Source organism: Aphidius gifuensis, linkage group LG1, assembly GCF_014905175.1.
Source record: "Aphidius gifuensis isolate YNYX2018 linkage group LG1, ASM1490517v1, whole genome shotgun sequence".
NCBI lineage: Eukaryota > Metazoa > Arthropoda > Insecta > Hymenoptera > Braconidae > Aphidius > Aphidius gifuensis.
In genome coordinates this window covers 14,603,825-14,614,237 of record NC_057788.1, presented here as the reverse complement: position 1 = coordinate 14,614,237, position 10,413 = coordinate 14,603,825, and the positions used below count along the sequence as shown (strand labels likewise).

Below are 10,413 nucleotides of genomic sequence, written 5' to 3'. Positions count from 1 at the left end.
TCTAATTATTAATTTTTAACAAAAAATATAAATAAAACTATTTTTTTTTTAGTCAAAGTGATTGTTGTTTATTTATTTGTATTTTCAACTGTTGAATTTTTTTTTTTTCTTTTTTTTTATATGTCAATTAACATTTTAAAAGTAATAATAATATTTATTGAGCTTCATCTTCATATCACTAGCATTAGTATCACTCCTATCTGAATACCATTCTTCTTATTCTTTCATTGCATTTTCAACGGCAATTGATGCATTTGTTAAACTAAAATCTGGCTCTAGCTTTTTGTGTTGTTGTTGAATTCTTATAAATAATTCTTGTACTTTAACTGGTAAATTTGATAACAAATCATTATTATTTATAATTTTTTATCATTATCATCATTAAGGTTTAATTTTTCATCAGCACTTGGTACTTCAGTAACCAGTTTTGTTCTTTCTTCTTTTTCTTCTTCTTCCTCTTCTTTATCACCAAGTTCATCAAATTCAGCTCTATTCCATTTAACAGTTTCATCAGCTAAATTTGATACATCATTTAGCTCATGATAATTTATATTACCATCATTATTATAATTATTATCTTGCATTTTTGATAATTACTGTTTATTTTGATTGATAACAGAAGGATGTATGGTATTATCAGCTGTAAAATCAACACTAGATAGTTCCATATTTTTAAGACATTGTTGTAGTAATAATCGTTTTGTTGTACTGTCATTGTAACTGCCATACTTACTTGTGGTACTGATTGTTAACATTATTTGTTCAAGTGGTACACGATCTTTATCAAATCCCCATCATGTTCTTTTATTATTATCATTATTATTATTATTAATTGTTTTTGACAATGATTTTGGTGATTTTAAATGTTCATTATTATCATTGTTATCATCTTTGCCATTCTTTAGTTCAATACTAGCTGGTGTTGGGAACGCTAAATCAAAAAAACTTGGTATTTTTAATGCATTAATTTTGTCCTTGTAATGTGTATATCGATGCATTATTTATCATTAATAATGCACCTTCATGACTTGGACGTGGAAAATCACCAAGTATTTCTTTTAGTGCTGTTTCAAGATGTTTTAATGATATTTTTTTTAATTGATCATCAAGTGGTTCATGTAAAAATTTATAATTTTTACCAGCAACACAATCAAGACTAGCACAAAAAAATTTAGATGGAAAATCATGATGCATATATAAACATTTATCTCTTTTAGCACAACAATCCATTAAATAAAATTTACATAATTCCATTTTATGTAGTGGTAATGCATTATGTGAAAATGCACAATCATCACCACGTTGACATTTACTTTTCATAAAATAAACACATATTGATTCTGGATCTTGTAATAAATCAATTTGATTACGTCTATTTGAATTATTTCTACTATCATTTCTATTATTATTTCTATTATCGTTTCTATTATCATTTCTTTCATGTCCACGATTACTACTACTACTATTATTATTTCTACTATTATTACTATCATTACTATGATCATTTTTAGAACTTTGTGTTCGTTTTTGTGTTGGTGGTGTTAAACTACGACGATTACGTTCACGATGACGTCGTTCACTTCTATCATCTGATGCATTATCAGAATCATAATAATTATCACGTTCATGTGAACGTCTTGATAATGGTGAATTTGATACGTCTTTTTTACTTGGTGATGCACCACGTACAAATAACATTTCATCGTCATCATCGTTCATTATTGTTTCTATATCAATTCATTAATGCATTATTGTGTTAGTATGTTAATAATTGTGTAAATATTAGATGATATCTATGATAAATCATGATGACGATGATGACAGTGATGATGATTGCCAACGAAACATCTGTAAATTTTATTTTTTTACCAACTCATTTGCTACGATGATGATAAATACTGATGAAAAATATTAATTATCATTTTAAAAATAGAAAAAGATTTTCTTCTCTTCGTCCAATATAAAATTTGAATATTTACTTGAAGAGAATGCGTGTCTGAATAGTATTTATGTATTTTTAAACATTCCCTGATTATGATCATATCATTCCTTCAACAAATTTTTCAATAAAATTAATTCTGTTGCTAGAAACAATTATTGGCTATTTATTTTTTTAATTTAAAATATATTATAATAAATATATTTTAATCATGCACATGTATATATTTGGTGTTCGATTATATATTTATTGATTGAACAATATTATCAATTAATCATAATAATTATTAATTTATTTATAAGAAAATTAAAATTTTGAAAAAAAAAAGTTAATCTTTGCCCCATGACACTAAAAATGATTATTTTTGTTTTTTTTTTTCTCTTTAATATTTTTACTTTCCTGTGAACATCATCAAGCACCTTCATCATCGTTGCATATATATCAACATTCATCAAATCATTCATAAAAACACTTACTTAAATATAATTTTTTTTTTTTTAATTTTCGCTTGGCTTCATTATCATCACCAGTAATAATGTCATTATGATAAGAAACAGTACTTAAATAAATGATAAAAATAAATTGATAGAAAATTAAATGAAGATTATTATTTTCAACCAATTATTAAAATAGATAGTAGTTTTTTTTTTTTTTTTATATCAATTTTCACTTTTTTTTTTTTTTTTCAATGAACATGCCATTGATTATTTTCAACAAGTTTTTGATTCAATTAGTTACTCAAGCAACTAATTCAGCATCTTAGTAACAAGTAAGTCAGTCAACCAATTTATTTATATATTTTTTAAATTCCACGGTTTTTTTTTTTTTTTTTTTTTTTATTATTAAACAACAATCATTATAAAATTGTATAAAAATATTATTTTCAATGAAAACTTTTCTATGTATAACAAATAAAATATCATTGAAAATATTCAATTTATTTTTCATATTTATCAATACGCCCTTTTGATTGTTAATTTTTAACAGCTAAACAATAAATAAGTTGTTGAAAGAAAATACTCTTTTGATAATTAAAATTTTTAGAAGGTAATTTTTAAAGCCTTATTTTAAAGATATGAAAGAAAACTATACACCATTTCAAATAAATAATAAATTTAATCTGAAAAAAAAAAATGATATAGAAGCGTTTTATCCCTTAAAAAAATAATAATTTGTTTGTATTATTATAATAACTAAAATAATTTTGAACTTCGTACGTAATTATGAAATGTACTATTTTTTTTTTTCAATTTTAATGATTTATCTTAATTATTTGACACTGGCTTCTAGACTTTGTATTATGCAAAAATCACGATTGACTTTTCATATATTTTTTCACGTCATAATGATCCTATTTACTCGAAAAAAAAAAAAATGTATTAATGCATCGTATTACAAACAATACATTGAATAAATAATATATTTTTAAAATGAATATTCTTTAATATCTGTTATGTTTGTTGCTTTCAAAATGTCTTGTAGACATTTTGATGAATTCAAGCCAAATTCATCAAGGATTCACCTTAACATTGATGCAATCCTATTAGAAAATAAAAAAAGGATAATAAATAATTGATTTTTATCAATTTTATGAAGGTTTTTATTCACCTTCTTTCAGATAAGTTGTATAAAAATTTCCAATAAGATGATTTAAGATTTAGTGGCTCAACAATTGCTGCATGAAAAAGCACTGCAGTACTAAGAGTATTTAAACAATAACAAACCATTTTTACTGTGGTAAATATCCTTTTTCAACACCTCTATTCCAGTACACCCAAACCTGTAATTAAACAATTAACTAAAATAATAATTAAAAAATTAAAAACAAGAAAAGTGAATTGAATATTATATTTTTTTTTACCTGTACTGATTTCCACATGACATAAAGTGCAACAGTATTATTTAGAAGCATAGCAAATGCAGCACCAGCATCTAAACCAGATGGTATTGTATGATACTTTGAATGCTCTTCTACTAAGTTTTTTCTCCGATTTTTTATTTTTTTAAATAAAATTTATCAATCAAGAACACAAACTCTATAAAAACCAGGAAATCCACCAAGAAAAAATGCCAATTAAAATTATCCTTTTTATATAAAATTTTTTCAATTATTTTAACTGTTTTATTAATTTTTGTAATTAAAAAATTATCTTCGTGGATAATTGTACACATAATTCAGTTCCAAATAAAAAAATTAAAAATTTAATTAGCGACAATAAAATCAAAATAAAAAGTCGTGCAATATTATCAACAACACGAAGCTACAACAAAAAAAAATGTGGACATGAAAGGTAAAAAAATATATGTAAATTATTACAACATTATGGAGTGCAGTTGTTAAAGAAAAATTTATATGTAGAACATTTAAATATTTTTATTATAATAATTAGATTTTTTTTTTTTTTTTTTCTGTTATTAAAATAAAGTTCGTTTATTCTAAATTGATTGGATTAAAAATGTATGAAAAAATAGTATACTTTGATTGCAATCAGTTGCAGCAACCAAATGATAAATTTCCCAACTTTGCAACTCCATCTCATCAGTAACCCATGCCACCTGAAATAATATACTTATGCCAATTATTATTCAATTTATTCAAATTAATTGTTCAATATATAAATAGTCAAAAATAAAATAACTCGAGTGTAATAATTATGATGGCAATAGGGAAATTTTATAAAGGTTTTAAAAGGTTTTTTTTTTTATTAATTTTATATATCTTCAATATCTTGTGTGTTACTCTATTTGGCAATATGAAGAAACATCAAGATCAAATATATTTGTATTATAAAATTTCCTAAATATATTCAACATTTATTCCAACTTGATAAATTTTGAAAGAGCTTAAATAATTTTTTTTTTATAATAATTATAATATAAAAATTATATTTAATAAATAAATCAATTGTATAGAAAATTTTTAGGAGTAAATTTGAAGGAAAGAATAACTTTTTAAAGTAGAGCTCGTGTTCATTCTGAAAATAATTTTTTTATTGATTACTTCACTCATAAGTTATAACTTATAAGTCATAACTATAAAACAAATTGAAACGTGAGAAATATTATGGCTAAAATTGTTCGTTTTTTTCATTCGATCGTTTATTAAAGATAAATTTTTTTTCTTTAATTTAATAGAAGACAGGAAATATTAACTCAGTTTCATTTTTTTTCAATATTGTAAATGTACATTACAATGATCATTGATATCATTATAGTATCTTAAATTTTTATTTTGTTAGGTAAAACGTATCGAAAAAAAGTTCTTGAAGAAACCGACTTTGAATTTGATACTTCTTATAAAACAAGTCCTGAAAAAGAAGCATTACGCGAGGCGTTAAATAAAAGTAATAAATTGATAAAAAAATTAAAACTTGACATACTTAAAAGAGATGAAGAAATAAAAAAATTAAAATCTCGTAATCTTGTTGAAGAAATTAGTTCACCTTTACTTCGTCAACTGTGTGAAGCTCATTTTCGTAATAGAAACGTTAATCCAAAGCGAAGAATTTGGACATTCGATGATAAACTTTTAAGTTTGAATATTCTTAAACGTGGAGTCCAAGCTTTTGAATTTTTACACACTCAAGAGCCCACTTGTTTTCCATCAGACAGAACTTGTCAACGGATGTTTTCCCAACTTTTAATGGGTGTGGGCATCAATGATAATTATTTTGAAGCTTTGGGAAAAAAAATAAAAACAATGAATCCAAATGCAAAATTTTGTACACTAGGAATTGACGAAATAGCAATTAAACCAATACCTGTTTATGATCCAGCTACAGATAAAATATTTGGGTACCAAGATTATGGTGATGATTTGCCACATTTAAATAATGATGATATTGCCAACAAGGGTTTAGCATGCATGATTCAAGGAAATTTTATTCCGTGGTCTCAACCATTAACATTTTATTTTAATAAAGGTGGAATAGTTAGCAAAGACTTAGCATCTTTAATAAAACTAATTATACGAAAATTAAAACAAGTAGATATAATTGTTAAAAATGTTGTAACTGATCAAGCTTCACCAAACTGTACAGCCATGGATTTACTCAGAGACTTGCCAACAAAAACTAATCATCATAATGTCACTCATTTTATTCAAGATGACGTAAAAATTTATGTGATCCCAGATGGACTACATGAATGGAAATGTATAAAAAATAACTGGCTTGGTAATTTTGAAAATTGGATGAAAATCAATAGTCATTTATATGATAATAGTGAAGATTTAAAACTGGCTTATCCTGGTAATGTAATAAGTATTGATGGGGTAAAAGGTCTTTGGAGTGATCTTGTGTTATTATATGATTTGAAAAAAATTGAAGGTTGCACCACTTGGAACGATCAAATGATGTTCCCTGGATCAAAAGACAAAATGCGGGTTAAAAATGCTGTTCGATTGATGAGTAAAACAACTGCTAATGATTTGCGTAGTACTCAATTTTTATTAAAAAAAAAACAAAAAGATTCGAAAAAACCAGATCATGAAAAAGTAAATGAAAATACAGCTTTAATAATTGAAGTACTTAATGATATCTGTGATGTTACTAATGGACCATCTGAATCTGATAAAAAAAAGTCATCAACAAGATGTTTAGTCACAAAAAATTCATATTATTGGAATAAATGGAATGAATGTACCAAGAAACTTGAAAATTGTCATTATATCAAGTGGGATGGTACTCATTCTATTCCTCCATGTATTCATAATACATGTCTAACCATGAACGCTATGCGAGATCTGTGCAATGAAATGATAAAATAATTATGGTTTTGAATCAATCAACTTGAGACGTGTGCACCAAGATGTTGTTGAAATTTTTTTTTCACGTATCAGACAATCTTTAGGTTCAAATAATCATCCTACAGCTATAGATATGATAAGAATAATTAAATGCTTGATAATTTCAAATTTTTCATCAACATCAATCAAAGATTCGAATTGTCAAAACACTAATGATACTAAATATTTACTTGAACAACGTGATTGGTTTGCTTTGAATAACAAATCAAAATCAAAAACAACAAATGAGATGGTAGAAGCAAGTCAAGCCAATAATAATCAAGAAAATATAAATAAAAATAATAATGATGATGATGATAGTCAAGAAAATATGAATAATAATGGTGATGACAAAAATCAAGACGTTGCTTTATTAAACTTGTCTGATTATGACAGTGATTGTGATGCTATTATTGAAATGATATTTTCAACAAATGACATGATGCCTCGAATCATTACTCGAGAATTGATGTATAGATTAAAATTAAAAGGAAGTTGTAAAGAGTGTGAAGCTTGTTTTATTATCATTGATGATACAACTGAAAAAAATTGGGAACCAACTCAAAACACAATTAAACTAATAACCGATACATTCACAATATTTACTAATGAAATTGCTCCTTGCATGTCAATGAACAATATCAAAAGTAATTCAAGTATTGCTTTTGAAAAAGGAATAAAAAATATGGACTGGTTTAATTGTACTCGTCATGCATTGAAAATACGTAAAATGATATACCCTTTACTTGCACAAATTTTTATTAGTCGTCAACTTGCTTTATCAATTCGAAAATATAAAACTCTTGCAAGCAAAGCACAAAATACAGCTAAAGTAGCTCAACAAACAAATCAATTTGATCAAGAAAAAAATAAAAGAAAAGCTAAAACATCAAATGACATGAACAAAAAATTAAAAACAAAATAGCAGAGTAAATGATAATGTTTTTTTTTACCTGTAATTGACTTTATGTTTACTGGTAAAATAAATTCATTTATTTTTTTTTATTTTCAATTATTATTTTTTTTCAATTGATTTTCATTTCATGCCAAAAAAAGTAATGAAATTTTTTATTTTTTTTTTATTTGGATTTGAGCATTTTTTTATATTGTAATAGCTGTTTTCAAATAAAAAATAGTCAAGCTTTATTAGGCCTAATGAATAATATATCACAAATGTAGTAAAAATTAAGTAAGGAAAGCAAAAAAAGTCAATAATAATAATTATAAAAGTATAATAATAATTAAAAATAAAAACATCAAAATGTTTTTTACCAAAGTATTTTCTCCAAATAAAAATCGTATCAAACGTAGATCAACTGGGGAACAACAAAAACAAGTACAAGTGGAGTAACAAATTCAAGAAAAATAAACTCACAAACAAGTATTAAAGTAATTGCAAGAGTACATTCAATATATGACTTGAATCACAAGCTATCAAAGTTGTAGACAATAAAATTTTAATATTTGATCTAAAAAAAAAAAGGAAAATTCATTTTTCTATCGTGCTATACAACAAAAAGGACGTGGTTCATTTAAAAAACAAAATAAAAAATTAAAATCAATAAATGATCATGTATTTAATACTTATACAACGAAAGGTGTAATATTAGATTAATTAGATGGTTATAATTATCAATATCACAAGAATTTACATCTTAAAAAATTATTGATGTTTGTGTTAAACTTGCAAAATTTTTTAAATCATTACTAATTGAAAATGATGATGATGAAATTAATATTAAAACAATACAACAACATAAAAATAAACATATATTTGATGTTTATAAAAATACAACAAAACAGTTGAGATAAATATATAATATTAAATTTTTTAAGTAATATATTATCATCAATTGATTTTATAAATCGTGTTGCCATTATGAGTGACGATGAAGCTAATGATTTTAAATTATCATATGATAATTTAATTATTGAAATTGTAATTTTTATTTAAACAACATCAAAAAATGCTGATAAACGTCAAGATAAGTATTAGAAAGTTCTTGTTCATAGTCCTTATGATATTTTGGATGCTATTAATAATTTACTTCCAAATCAAGTATTTATATTGAGCTTAAAAAAATTAATTGATCATGATGATTTGACTGTTCAAAAAAAAGCATTAGAATTATTAAATTCAAGATTACAACATAAAAAATTTAATGATAACATATAAACAATTACCAAGAATAATAACTATAAAACAAATTGATAATATATTTTTTGATAATGCTGGTAAAATATCAATAAATATAGAAAAAAAAATATTGCCAAAATTTGTTGATATTGTAACTGATTGTGAAATAAATAATGTTGTTGCTTCAGCAAATAAAACTGTACAAAGAATTAGAATAAATGTTTATCTTGACTGGTGCACGTCCTAAAAGAAGATCAAAACTATTAGAAATGACTAAACGACCAGAATTAATAAATACACTTCAACGGAAAAGAGGAATAACAATATTAGAATTGATTCAACGTGCTAAAAATATTGTCAATGAAAATTTATTAGTACCAGTATTATTTGGTTTATTAAGAATGTGTTTAAGTTTTGAAGAGCAAAGTCCACTTGAATATACAAATCGGCTATTATTATCAACAATATATAATTTATCTATTTAAAATTTACCAATTCCATATGCACATTTACAAGTTGATCTTATATCACAATGTATTAGAACATCACAAAATCCACAAACTCATCATCATGCATTACTTGTAGTTGTTGAATTATTTAAAATTCCTGATATTGAAATTGCATTATATAATATTATGCCAATATTTATATTTATGGGTAGTTCAGTATTACGTCAAGATTATGCATACTCCATACATATAATATCAAAATCAATTGAAACAATTGTACCAATTATAAATGCAAGTAATGATGAAAAACATGCATGTAAAATATATTTGTTGTTAGTTTACCAGATATACCAGAACATCGTAGAATTCCATTATTTGTTAAATTATTACAATTGCTAAATCATCATCTTAATTTATTTTATTTATAAACATTTGAGGCTGATGTATTGTGTCGAAATAAAGATAATAAAATAACACAAAAATTAGAATTTGCATTAACAACATCACAAGAATTTACACCTCAAAAAATTATTGATGTTTGTGTTGAACTTGCAAAATTTTTTAAATCATTACCAATTGAAATTGATGATGATGAAGTTAATATTAAAACAATATAAAAACATAAAAATAAACATATATTTGATGTTTATAAAAATACACCAAAACAGTTGAGACATTATATAATATTACAATTTTTAAGTAATTTATTATCATCAATAGATTTTATAAATCGTGTTCCCATTACGAGTGACGATAAAACTAATGATCTTAAATTATCATATGAAATTATAATATTAATTCAAACAACATCAAAAAATGCTGATAAACATCAAGATGAATCAAAAGGAAAATATTAGAAAATTACTTCCAAATCAAGTATTTATTTTGAGTTTAAAAAAACTAATTGATCATTTAACTGTTAGAAAAAAAGCATTAGAATTATTAAATTCAAGATTACAACATGAAAAATTCAATGATGAAGATCAACAATCATTATTAACATTGATTATTCCACTTTTACAAATAATATCAAAACGTGGAAAAATTTTAAGTCAAGAAGTTGAAAATATACAACAAACAACATTAATAACACTTAAATTAT

At 24.1% G+C, this 10,413-nt stretch overlaps 1 pseudogene; it reads right to left on the bottom strand.

The window, feature by feature from the left end:
- Positions 1-216: 216 nt before the first annotated feature.
- Positions 217-1,719, bottom strand: LOC122856681 (annotated as a pseudogene).
- Positions 1,720-10,413: the final 8,694 nt, after the last annotated feature.